Source organism: Tiliqua scincoides, chromosome 6, assembly GCF_035046505.1.
Source record: "Tiliqua scincoides isolate rTilSci1 chromosome 6, rTilSci1.hap2, whole genome shotgun sequence".
NCBI classification, from domain to species: Eukaryota; Metazoa; Chordata; class Lepidosauria; order Squamata; family Scincidae; genus Tiliqua; species Tiliqua scincoides.
In genome coordinates, this window is record NC_089826.1 from 38,515,374 (window position 1) to 38,529,065 (window position 13,692).

The 13,692-nt window shown below is 46.4% G+C and overlaps 1 protein-coding gene across 1 annotated transcript in view; it reads right to left on the bottom strand.

Moving 5' to 3' along the window:
* ELF2 (E74 like ETS transcription factor 2) overlaps nucleotides 1–12,836 on the bottom strand; it is a 58,816-nt gene extending 45,980 nt beyond the window's left edge. Inside the window, exon 1 of the mRNA XM_066631830.1 lies at nucleotides 12,698–12,836. The gene's annotated coding sequence lies outside the window, so the exon portion shown is untranslated. The remainder of the gene's footprint in view (nucleotides 1–12,697) is intronic.
* Between the last annotated feature and the right edge of the window lie 856 nt (nucleotides 12,837–13,692).

Sequence of the window (13,692 nt, forward strand, 5' to 3'; positions counted from 1 at the left end):
GTAGTGATTTTGAGAGGATTCTGCAGCTCCCCAGCTGGTTTTCCACATTCATTGAGTACCCACAGTCACCGACTACTAGCGAACAGCGTTTCCAGGACAAGAGAGTCTGAATTTCAAGCATGTCCCAACATCTCAAATACATGTATGTAAAGAGAAACAGAAACAGTACATTTTCTGATATTCAAAACAATTACAATGCCAAAATATCATGAAAATTTTGATAGGCATCTATACACACCCAAACGTTTGCTCTGTAAATATCTACTCTACAGTATTAGTGTGCCAAAAAGTAGCACTGCCAACAACAAAGTACGTACTAAAGATTCTTTGGTTTTAGATTTGGAAATCCAAATATTTCTAGCAGGGTGAGCATGAGAGAAAGAGGCTTTCAACATAATTACTTTCCATGACAGAATCGGTCCCCCCAGGATTCAGAGGCACTGGCATGAAAAACCACTACATCTTCACCCCTTCTAGAAAAATATCACCTCCAAAGTTACCAAGTCAGCATGTGAAGCTATCATAAAGCAACACAACCATACATTTCAGTAACAAAAAAACAGGGATACCTCTGGAGGTATTAGAGCATCTCTCTCATCTCTCTTTACAACTGTCTCATTTCTGATGTCCACCTCACATTATGCAGTAGCCAATGGATCTTCTACCCTACTTGCCTAGAGACCATAAGCTTCTTCTCCACAAACTGCATAAAAACAAACCTTTGCATTCCTCTTGTTACATACTCAAACTGCATATGCTGCAAAGAACGTTATGTGACTTTTTGGGAACTTTACAGTCAAAACAGTCCTGCCTAAGAGAACAGAACTAGGAGGGAAAGAACCTAGGAAGGGCCAATTCCCAACCCATTAAGAGCCCCATTAGGCTAATCCAAGCAGTCCATTCAGGAGCCTGCAGAGTAGGTTACGCCCATCAGCAGCCTCAGGAGTTCAGCAGCAGGGCGAGGAGGCCAGGGCCCCATACACTGCCCTTCCTCTTCCCTTGAGAAGAAGAGGTATCCAGTGTAGGGTTTATAAAAGGACCCCTAAATAAAACAACAACAACAGCAACAAAAAAGCTATGCAGTCAGACAGCCAGCAGCAGGGTGGAGCAGCACTGCTATCCAGTGTTCTGCATCGAGTGCCACATGTATGATTATATGCCTCTGGGGCATAAGTCATGGGTGTGTCCTCGGTGCAAGGAGCTCCAGGGTCTCAGGGAACACGTCCGCTCCCTTGAAGCCTTGGTGGCCGACCTGGAGAAGCGCAGGCAGGCAGAGGAGGACCGTGGGGAGACTTCTGGGGACGATCAGGCTTCGTCCCAACCTCAGGCGTGCAGCTCCTTGGCTGCCCGAGTGGGAAGTCTCGGGACTAGAGGACGTCATCCTGGAGAGGAGGGAAACAATCCCCTAGGGGGGACTCCTTCTCCAGGGGATGGGCCCGTATCCGAACGCACTCGGGATACTCCTTGGCAGGAGGGGGGTCGGGGGCTTCTTGTAGTGGGGGATTCAATTATTAGAAACATAGAGAGGGGGGTTTGCGACGGATGTGAGGACCGCATGGTGACTTGCCTGCCTGGTGCGAAGGTTGCGGACATCACTTCTCGTCTAGACAGGCTAGTAGACAGTGCTGGGGGAGAGGTATCGGCTGTGGTGCATGTCGGCACCAACGACGTGGGCAAGTGTAGCTGGGAGGTCCTGGAGGCCAAATTTAGGCTTTTAGGCAGGAAGCTGAAAGCCAGGACCTCAAAGGTAGCGTTCTCTGAAGTGCTACCTGTTCCACGCGCAGGGCCAGCTAGGCAGGCGGAGATCAGGGGTCTCAATGCGTGGATGAGAAGGTGGTGTAGGGAGGAGGGCTTTAGATTCGTTAGGCACTGGGGAACTTTTTGGGACAAGCGGGGCCTGTACAAGAGGGACGGGCTCCACTTGAACCAGAATGGAACCAGACTGCTGGCACATAACATTAAAAAGGTGGCAGAGCAGCTTTTAAACTGATCCCTGGGGGAAGGCCGACAGGAGCCGAGGGGCATCCGGTTCGGGACTCCTCATCCCTATGGGATGAGGATGGGGAGGTTAGAGAACAACAAGACAAAGGCAGAGTAGGAGAAGAAATTGGGAAAGGTAGTGTGATGGGATGTGATAGACAGTTTGGCACAATGAGAGGATGCGGGGACAAAGGAGCGAATAAGCAGCGCATCCTGGGGCATTCCGTGTACAAATGCTTTTATGCGAATGCCCGAAGTCTACGAGCAAAGGTGGGAGAACTGGAATGTCTGGTGACAAGGGAAAATATTGACATAGTGGGCATAACGGAAACCTGGTGGAATGCGGAGAATCAGTGGGATACCGCAATCCCGGGCTATAAACTCTACAGGAGGGACAGGCAGGGGCGTGTTGGTGGTGGGGTGGCCGTTTATGTTAAGGAAGGGATAGAATCCAGCAAAGTAGAGATTGAAGGTGGGTCCAACTCCACCGTAGAATCTCTGTGGGTTAAATTACCAGGCTTGTGCAACGATGTAATACTGGGGGCGTGCTATCGTCCTCCAGACCAGAAATCTGATGGGGACCTTGAAATGAGGAAACAGATCAGGAAGGTGACAAGGAGGGACAGGGTTGTAATCATGGGGGACTTCAATTATCCTCATATTGACTGGGTCAATTTGTGTTCTGGTCACGATAAGGAAACCGGATTTCTTGACGTGCTAAATGACTGTGGCTTAGATCAGCTAGTCACGGAGCCCACCAGAGGACAGGTGACTCTGGATTTAATATTGTGCGGTACGCAGGACCTGGTTAGAGATGTAAACGTTACTGAGCCATTGGGGAACAGTGATCATGCTGCGATCCGTTTTGACATGCACGTTGGGGGAAGAATACCAGGCAAATCTCTAACAAAAACCCTTGACTTCCGACGGGCGGACTTCCCTCAAATGAGGAGGCTGGTTAGAAGGAGGTTGAAAGGGAGGGTAAAAAGAGTCCAGTCTCTCCAGAGTGCATGGAGGCTGCTTAAAACAACAGTAATAGAGGCCCAGCAGAGGTGTATACCGCAAAGAAAGAAGGGTTCCACTAAATCCAGGAGGGTGCCCACATGGCTAACCAGCCAAGTTAGAGAGGCTGTGAAGGACAAGGAAGCTTCCTTCCGTAAATGGAAGTCTTGCCCTAATGAGGAGAATAAAAAGGAACATAAACTGTGGCAAAAGAAATGTAAGAAGGTGATACTGGAGGCCAAGCGAGACTATGAGGAACACATGGCCAGCAACATTAAGGGGAATAATAAAAGCTTCTTCAAATAAGTTAGAAGCAGGAAACCCGCCAGAGAAGCGGTTGGCCCTCTGGATGGTGAGGGAGGGAAAGGGGAGATAAAAGGAGATTTAGAGATGGCAGAGAAATTAAATGAGTTCTTTGCATCTGTCTTCATGGCAGAAGACCTCGGGCAGATACCGCTGCCCGAACGGCCCCTCCTGACCGAGGAGTTAAGTCAGATAGAGGTTAAAAGAGAAGATGTTTCAGACCTCATTGATAAATTAAAGATCAATAAGTCACCGGGCCCTGATGGCAAACACCCAAGAGTTATTAAGGAATTGAAGAATGACGTTGCAGACCTCTTGACTAAGGTATGCAACTTATCCCTCAAAACGACCACGGTGCCAGAAGATTGAAGGATAGCAAATGTCACGCCTATTTTTAAAAAGGGAAAGAGGGGGGACCCGGGAAACTATAGGCCGGTCAGCCTAACATCCATACCGGGTAAGATGGTGGAATGCCTCATCAAAGATAGGACCTCAAAACACATAGACGAACAGGCCTTGCTGAGGGAGAGTCAGCATGGCTTCTGAAAGGGTAAGTCTTGCCTCACAAACCTTATAGAATTCTTTGAAAAGGTCAACAGGCATGTGGATGCGGGAGAACCAGTGGACATTATATATCTAGACTTTCAGAAGGCGTTTGACACGGTCCCTCACCAAAGGCTACTGAAAAAACTCCACAGTCAGGGAATTAGAGGACAGGTCCTCTCGTGGACTGAGAACTGGTTGGAGGCCAGGAAGCAGAGAGTGGGTGTCAATGGGCAATTTTCACAATGGAGAGAGGTGAAAAGCGGTGTGCCCCAAGGATCTGGCCTGGGACCGGTGCTTTTCAACCTCTTCATAAATGACCTGGAGACAGGGTTGAACAATGAAGTTGCTAAGTTTGCAGATGACACCAAACTTTTCCGAGTGGTGAAGACCAGAAGTGATTGTGAGGAGCTCCAGAAGGATCTCTCCAGACTGGCAGAATGGGCAGCAAAATGGCAGATGCGCTTCAATGTCAGTAAGTGTAAAGTCATGCACATTGGGGCAAAAAATCAAAACTTTAGATATAGGCTGATGGGTTCTGAGCTGTCTGTGACAGATCAGGAGAGAGATCTTGGGGTGGTGGTGGACAGGTCGATGAAAGTGTCGACCCAATGTGCGGTGGCAGTAAAGAAGGCCAATTCTATGCTTGGGATCATTAGGAAGGGTATTGAGAACAAAACAGCTAGTATTATAATGCCGTTGTACAAATAGATGGTAAGGCCACACCTGGAGTATTGTGTCCAGTTCTGGTGGCCGCATCTCAAAAAAGACATAGTGGAAATGGAAAAGGTGCAAAAGAGAGCGACTAAGATGATTATGGGGCTGGGGCACCTTCCTTATGAGGAAAGGCTACGGCGTTTGGGCCTCTTCAGCCTAGAAAAGAGATGCCTGAGGGGGGACATGATTGAGACATACAAAATTATGCAGGGGATGGACAGAGTGGATAGGGAGATGCTCTTTACACTCTCACATAATACCAGAACCAGGGGACATCCACTCAAATTGAGTGTTGGGCAGGTTAGGACAGACAAAAGAAAATATTTCTTTACTCAGCGTGTGGTCAGTCTGTGGAACTCCTTGCCACAGGATGTGGTGCTGGCATCTACCCTAGACGCCTTTAAAAGGGGATTGGACAAGTTTCTGGAGGAAAAATCCATTATGGGGTACAAGCCATGATGTGTATGTGCAACCTCCTGATTGTAGAAATGGGTTATGTCAGAATGCCAGATGCAAGGGAGGGCACCAGGATGAGGTCTCTTGTTATCTGGTGTGCTCCCTGGGGCATTTGGTGGGCCACTGTGGGATACAGGAAGCTGGACTAGATGGGCCTATGGCCTGATCCAGTGGGGCTGTTCTTATGTTCTTAACTTTCAAAATTTAGTTTCCATATAAAAATTAAAGTGACCATTAACCACTTTTGCACAACTGTATCTCTAGAGATTTTCTAGTGAGACAGGCAGTATTAATCCATTACATGCAGTCTCCAGATTCTTGAACCAATAATCTGAACTATAAATTCAAATATCCTTTCCTCATATGTTCAATACTATACCCAGAAACATAGTGGCACATGGTGCAATATCATAATCAATGCACATGCGTCTCTGCACTTGTCCTTACACTCTTCCTATACAGAGGAAAGAACAGAACTTCATCTTTCTCATTTAGCTATTCTCTTACCCCAACATTCATTCAAAGAGAACATGTTTTCTTCTCTGATCATATGAGAGGACCTTTAGGAAGATACTGCTTCCACTTTCTGAACACAAAGTACTGAAAACATCCCTTGCTGGACAATCAAGTTAAGCAATTCTGAAGTCGTAGTATAGGATTGTGCTGGGATGCTCACTCTCTGTATGAGAAGCCAGATGTACTGCTTTGGTTTTTGGTGAGACTTTGATTCCTCTAGCATAAGATAAGGTCATGCCAGAAGAAGACATAGTCACATGTCTGGTCAGAAGAGGGAAAATTCTGGAGACAGCAGCAGCAAACAGGGCAATCTACGCTAAACACCAGTATCTTCTTCAGTAGCAGATTCTTTAGGAGAAATAGGGCAGTTGTGATGAGGGGCAAGGTCACCATCTATAATGACAGACGCTGCCCTTTGTTCTCCAGCCTCATACAAGCTCATTACTTCCAACATATTGGAAATATTTTGTTTTTGCTTCTTTTGTGTTTAAGCTGTCCTGTGCATGTACTCACACCTTTCCGAGGCAGATGGAAGTCGGCAAGAAAACCCCTAAATGCTGCCTTCTGATTTTTCAAGCTGCAGATTGCTAGGGCTTCTACAAATGCCCTCCTTCTCCTACCACCCATCCCTTTGCTTTCCATCTGCCTTAAGAGGCCTGTAGGACTCAAAAGCACATTGTTTTTTATTCTGCTATGTTTTTTATTCTGCTACTGTTATGGCAGTAGTAAAGACATTACCCTACTTTGGAATGAAGGTGGCTGAGCTTACTCAACAGGAGAAAAAAAATCCAGTGACTGTTCTTGCTATATGCTTGCACACAAAAAGATAATTCTAGCAGTTATCATGCCAATAAGCACCCCCAATTCATCAATGGTAAACAAACAAAAAATTCCAGAAATCAGGGAAGGAATTGGGAGCGAGCAGCTACTATAGTGAATGTAAGTGTTTTTCAGGGCAGCTGTCAGCTTTGTGCACAGTCAACAGAGCACTGAACTGTGTTTCCAGTTTGGAACCTGCAGTGCAGCTCTCCTCCTCCTTTGTGCCTTATTAGAGAGTCATTGGGAGAGCACATATTCAGCCAGCATCCAACGCTGTACTCCATTCCTGAGTCGGATGCACTCTACATTGCCAGTGCTGGCTTTTAGGACCAGGACAGGAAACTTGGATATGATATAGTGTGTACATCTGACTGCAGAAAAATGGGAAGGAGGCTACTTGCTATAAAAACCAAGAAGTATGATGCAGCATGACAATTCCTATGTTCTATCCCTATCTAGTTGAATCCACATCTTTTAGTTTTGCAAGTGCCAAAGGAGAAGACAGTGGCATGCACAGCATGTGCCTGTAGATAAGAAATAATTTTAGTTGAATACAACCTGATGAAAAGTCACACCAAGCTGTCATTCTGAGAACTTGACAATTGTTTAGGTACCAGAAAAGTATCCCTGTATCCAAAAAAATAAGAGTGTCTACCAATAAAGACAGAGGCATGCATTTTGTAGAGAGGAATCTACTTCACCAGATGAAGTTTATGTAGCAATCTCTGGTCTAGAACAAAATTTCTGCCTAGTTCAAGATACTAACAGCTGCTCCTAAACATGAAAGCAAAACCCACTCCCTTGGCTTGCCCAAAATTTATCTTCGCATCTTGACTAATCCCATACAGAAGTAATGTCTTCTATCTAGCTCTCTGTCCAATTCAGATTTCAAAGTTCCAAATTTTAAGGTTAAACCATTGTTATATTCAACAGGCTACTACTGAGACACTTGTAATTTACACATGTACAAGCATAATCTGAGTTAGCATGTACATGTACATATACACATGTACAAGCATAATCTGAGTTAGCATGGATTTAGAATCATATTGTGTAGCCTAATATTTTGCATTTTTATTTGGAAGTAAATCTCACCAAGTTCAATGTATGCACTGGCCACAATTTCTTTGCTTGCTCTACAATTGTAAAATGCAAAACACTTTTTAGGATGCGATACAGAACTGACACAGGAATTAAGAACCACTTTTGCTGTTAGTCATACTTATTCTAATTTGAATTCATCCTTCTTGAATGTTAGTATTCTGTAAATGGTGCCTAGTCAGTGCTACTTAACTACATCTGATTAAAGTCTCTCCCCTATAAAAACTCAGACCTGTGTATTTAAGATGCCACTAGACACTTTTTTTGCTACTTCTCTAGAACTTAAGCATTTAAGCACCTAAAGTGCTAGCCTGGTATAAAGTTTCATTTGGTTCTATTTAACTAACACTATTTTTTACATAGAGCAGCATCTTTCACACTGTGGGTAAGGATCTACCAGGTTTGTCATGAGCCAATTTCAGGTGGGTTGTGCAGCATGTCGCTTAGCCTCCACTGAAAATACAGAGCAGAAAATACAGGGTATAGAGCTGCTGGGCAGGGTGGGCTCCTGGTGGGAAAGGGCAGGGTGCTTTTCCCTGAATAGGTGAAAAGATAGGATGCTGGAAAGGGGGGAAGGCTGTGTGATTGAAGAAGGATCTAAGTCGGAGTTCTGCTTTGATTTCTGAGCTGCAATGTTTGAATTCTGAGCTATGCAAAATAACAGAATGAGCTCACTGTGTAATGAGACCTTTTGCTGATCTCAACTTAGGTTTTAAGCCTAAACTGATGTCACTCCCAGCCATTACATCATTTCCGGGGTGAGACAGATTGTCATTCTAAAAAGTGGGTTCTGGCACTAAAAAGTTTGAGAACCACTGACCTTAAGGCACTTGTTGCGTGCCATTTCTTTCTGGTTTGGCACCCAAGAGAACAGTATGACCAAGTCAGAAAACTTTATTTTTCCTTTTTTTTTTCCTTCCACATGACCCACAGACAGAAAAACCTCTTAAAGTATTTTCTCTTCCAGAAAAGTTTACTGGGGAGTAAATAAATTCCACTGAATTAGATGGAACTTTTAAGAAAAACTTCTTAATAAAATCAAGTGCTTCTCCATAATTAAAGTGTGCCCTAGGCTGTGAAATAAAAGGTGTCATACCAAACATATCAAAGTGTTTTATATGTCAACTGCTAACTAACTTATGCACAATATAGTTCATAAACTGATGAAGATTGGGCAATATTTCATAAGCAATTGGGTATCGCTTATTGGATATCAATACTGCATACTGTATATTTTGATTTTTCCCCAAGGATAGGAGTCCTATCTGCCTTTGTATCTGGTCATACTACGAGGGTCGCCCAGAAAGTAATGCACCACATTTTTTTTCTCAGCCTACAGTAATGGTACGCATGCGAAACTTTAGATATACATTATTTGAATTTTCAGGAGTGCGCACACAAATTTTTGGTTTCTTCAGACAGACAGCGTAGCTGCAGCAGTGTTTCGAAATGGCGTCTGTAAGTGATGTACGTTACAAGCAGCATGTCGTCATTGAAATCTCACTGCGTAGAAAGAAACTGTTGGGAACATTCACAACGTTTGTGTACAGTTTATGGAGAATCTGCAGTCGACAGAAGTACGGTTAATCGCTGGGCACAGAGGGTGAGGCCATTAGAAGGCGGTTCGGCAGAGCTCCAAGATTTGTAGCGTTCGGGGCGGCCATCCGCGGCTGTCACACCTGACAAGACGCAGCTTGCTGATGTGCTCATTCGCGAGGACCGACGCATAGCGACTAGGCAGTTGGCGCTGAAGCTGTCAATCAGCAAAGGAAGTGTGGATGCAATCATCCGTGCTCTTGATTACTCAAAAGTGTGTGCACGATGGGTTCCGCGCTATCTTACAGTGGACCACAAATCTCTCAGAAAAAAACATTTCTTCTGAGTTGCTGAAACGTTTTGAAGATGAGGGGGAAGCGTTCTTGTCCAGGATTGTGACAGGTGATGAAACCTGGGTTCACCATTTTGAGCCCGAAGCAAAACGACAGTCGATGGAATGGCGTCATCCTCAATCTCCACAGAAGAAAAAATTCAAAGCAACTGCTTCCGCCGGTAAGGTCATGATCACTGTGTTTTGGGACTGTGAGGGCGTCATACTCATTGATGTGATGCCAAGAGGCAGCACCATTCATTCTGAAGCTTATGTGAAGACATTAACCAAACTCAAGAAGCGCTTCTAGCGACTTCGGCGCTATAACAACCCAGGTGAATGTTTGATTCAACATGATAACGTTCGGCCTCACACAAGTTTGAGGACTTCGGAACACATCACTAAACAGGGTTGGACTGTGTTACCCCATCCACCCTACAGCCCTGACCTAGCTCCCTCAGACTTCCACTTGTTTGGGCCATTAAAGGATGCCATTCGTGGAAGACATTTTGAGGATGACGAAGAGGTGATTCACACAGTGCAGAAATGGCTTTGTGACCAGAACAAGGAGTGGTACCGACAGGGCATACATGCCCTTGTGTCTCGCTGGAGGAAGGCCATAGAACTGGACGGAGATTACGTGGAAAAACAGGGAGTGTAGAAGAAACATCATTCTTTCTTGTGTGTAAGTTTCATTGTGTTCAATAAATAATTTTTGAAAGAAAAAAAATGTGGTGCATTACTTTCTGGGCGACCCTCGTAGAAAAGAAAAGAGGAACAGATATATTCAATAAATAATTTAAACTGGGTATCGTGTTGCAGGTTGGGATCAAAGGCAGGTCATGGGTCTAAGAAGGTTGAGACAGCCACTGTAGACAATATACCAAGCTAATTAAAATCTTTCTTTCAAGACATTTACAAAACTGTGAAGGGCGGAAAACAGTAATTGACTCACCATCAATGATGCCTACCCTATTGGAAAGGTTATCTTGGACATTCTTACAAACATACAGACACATACATCTCTGTCATAGCAACAATGATTGCATTCTAGGGAGCAGATAAAATCTGGTACTCCTCAAAGCCCCAAGATGTATTTTTCTCAGCAAATTCAAACATGAAAATTGCTCAAACCCAGAACTGTGCACATTGAGAAGGGCAAGGCTGTGTCTATCTCTCTGAAAGTGTGTAGTGTGTACAAGCCCTAGTTCTTGTAATAAGACACATTGGGTGTCTCTGGTCAAGAGAAAAGACAGAACAAACATTTTGAAAAAAGTCATCCTGACCAAACTGATATTTCAATTTCATACATGAGTTCACACACAACTTTGTTCAATATTCTAAGAGTCAGAAGCACCTTTTTCTCTCCAAATGTTCAATATCACTTGCAAAACTGCAATCATACCAATGACATCATAAACCAGGGGTGGGTAAACTTTCAACTTTAGGGATCCTGGACCTTTAACAACTGTAGAGAGAATTCCAACAGGTTCAGATGAGATGACAAGCTGCACCTGCTGAAATTTCCTATACAATTGTTAAAGGTCCAGGATCCCTAAAGTTGCAAGTTTGCCCACCCCATCATAAACTATCAGAAGCATAAAATTTAACACTACCTAAATATGTGTTTACTTGGTCTTTTGCAAGTGCTCAAAAGCATCTGGCACTTGTTGCTTTCTCTATTAGAATTATAATGACTATTCTAAGATTCAAGTCTTACAGTCTTCAACCTACCTCAGATGAACTTTTCTCTTCATCTCCTCTGACAAAAGTCCCAGTGCTTAAAGATACATCACATAGGAACATTTTTATTATGACTAGCTGCATATACTGTACATGCAGTTCCTGCAACTGACCAAATATTATATCCTTCAACAAGATAGGAATGTGCCAATTTGTGACGCAACACAACAATTCATGAGAGCTAAAAAAAGTCACAAGACTCAAATCTCTCTTCACTTTCCAGTAACTATTAGATGAGGGCTCCTTTACTAGGTCAGTTAGAGGCGTGGGAATTGGGAACTGGGAATCCCCATTCAAATCCCATGACCAAAACAAAAAAGCTAAGCAAAGCAGCTGCTTCATCAAACTGGTTGAGTGCAGAACCTACATCCAACAGCAAAGAGAACATGTCAGAGCGCAATTACACACTCCTGAAAATACAGTCACGTGCAAAGAGCAGTCATCTACATCCCTTCTTAGCAGACATGGAAAATATTTGTAAGCCACGCGGACACAGGATTGTGTGTTGTTGTTTTGCATTCAGAAAAAAAGGAGAGGAGAAGAGCCCTATCTTTCCTAGCCAGGAAGGAATGGGCTCTGATAACAGAAACAGCTTAACAGACACTCTGCAAGGGATTTACATATGCAATTCTGATCCAGGAAGGGAGACAATATACACACAAGAAACTGAAAGTAAAGACTGGGGAGAGGGAAGAGCTGGGATGCATGTACAGTATAGTCATCCCCATTTGACAGGGGGACGGATTGAAGCTGCTTCATTTCCAGGCAGTCGTGATGGCCTCGACTGCCCCACTTACAGTTCCCCTCCCCTTTCTAAGATCAACAACAAAGCCAAGCCAGCCCTGATGGGGGGGAAAGGGCCTTTTTGCTGGCAATTTTCACTGATTCTGTTTTTGCAGTGCCTTCAGATACAAGGTTTTATAACAAATAGAGTTTTCCCACGAATATTCAGATGAGGGTAGAGGATTGTTTTTACTCCTGTTTGCCAACCCCCCCCAACAATGCCCGCACACGCGCGCACACACAACCTGACAAGACCAGACTTCGCCTGAGCAAGCAGCACAAAACATCTGTTTATTTCCTCACCGATTCCTGTTCCCTTAAACCCCCCCCCACACACACACACAAGCACACTGTCCTGTCCCCTTAAACTACACACATACAAACTGTCCCCAGAAACTACACACACACACAGTCCTGTCCCCTTAAACCACACACACGTATTGCACAACCGCCGAACTCGGGAGGGCGAGCGCGGCGTCCCGGGGACTTTCCAGGGCCGGCTTGTGCCCAGCGTCTCCCCCCCACCACTGAGGCTCCTCTCGGTTTATGTAAGCGGGGCGAGGGCGCGACGCTCCCCGCGCGCCCACAGCGCCAGCCAGCCAGCCGGGGAGATGCCCCCGCCGCCACCCACAAACGGAGGGAAGGGGAGCGCGGGGAGAGCTGCCCTGCCCTGCCCTGCCCTGCCCTGCCCTCCCGCGCCCCTCTCCCTCTCCGCGGGCCCTCGGGGGAAGGAGCTAGCCCGCAGCCCAGGCCGGGCTCAGCCCCGGCTGCGTGAGCGCCCCGCGGGCCCCGCTCGGGGCGGCGGGACTGGCCCGGACGGAGCGGCCCCTTCCCCGCGGATGTGTCAGGGGAGCGCGCGTCACTCACCTCTCAGGCCGGGCGGCGGCAGGAAAACAGCCGGCGGCGGCGGCGGCAGCCGGGAGAGAACCAGCTCGGGGCGGGGGAGGAGGCTCCTCGCTGGGAAAGGCAGCCGCCCAGCTCCGGGGGAGGAGACAGGCGGCGAAGGGGAGGTGGGCCCGGCGCCGGCACGGACGCTGCGCGAGCTCGCCCCCGCCCCCGCACATGCTCGCGCACCTCGGGCGCCCTCGCCCAGCAGGCACGTGCCGGCCTCGCGCCCACGACGCTGCTCCGGCTGCTCAGAAGGAAGCCCCGTTGCAGTCTGTGGGCTTGCTCCCTGGAAAGCGTGCGTAGGATCGCGGCCTCGGAGCCCAGTCCTGTGCGTGTCTGCTCAGAAGGAGGTCCCATTAGAGTCAATGGGCTTAGTCCCAGGAAAGTGTGGCTAGGATGGCAGCATCAGAGCCCAAGCCTATGTGTGTCTCCTCAGAAGTAAGTCCCATTAGAGTCAATGGGGCTTACTCCCAGGAAAGTGTGGCTAGGATTGCAGCCTGAGGGAGGGAGGAGGCAGAGATGCTGTTTTTGAAAACATCTTTTTAATCTGGATTTTCATCTTGTGCAGTGGTTGTTCTTAGAGCCCAGTCCTATGCATGTCCACTCACTTCTGATTCTAGTCAATGGAGCTTACTTCCTGGTAAGTGTGGATAGGATTGTGGCCTTAATGGATCGTTGGTGAGCCACCTGACAGTCATGAGCCTGGGCGGGCCACAAATTCATAATGCAAACAAATTAATAAAACTGGCCTGGCTTTTTCTACCCCCCCCCCCATCCAATTTTAATAACCTACTATGGTGTTTCTGAACCAGTTGTACTTGAGGTGGTGCCCGGTGGTACTCATATAACCTCCCAGACTCTTGCCACCAGGCAGCAAGACCAGCAATGCAACAAGCAGCAGTAAGAGGCTTGGGGCCCAATCCTATCCAGCTATCCAACACCAATGCAACCATGCCAGTTGGACCTGTGCTGCA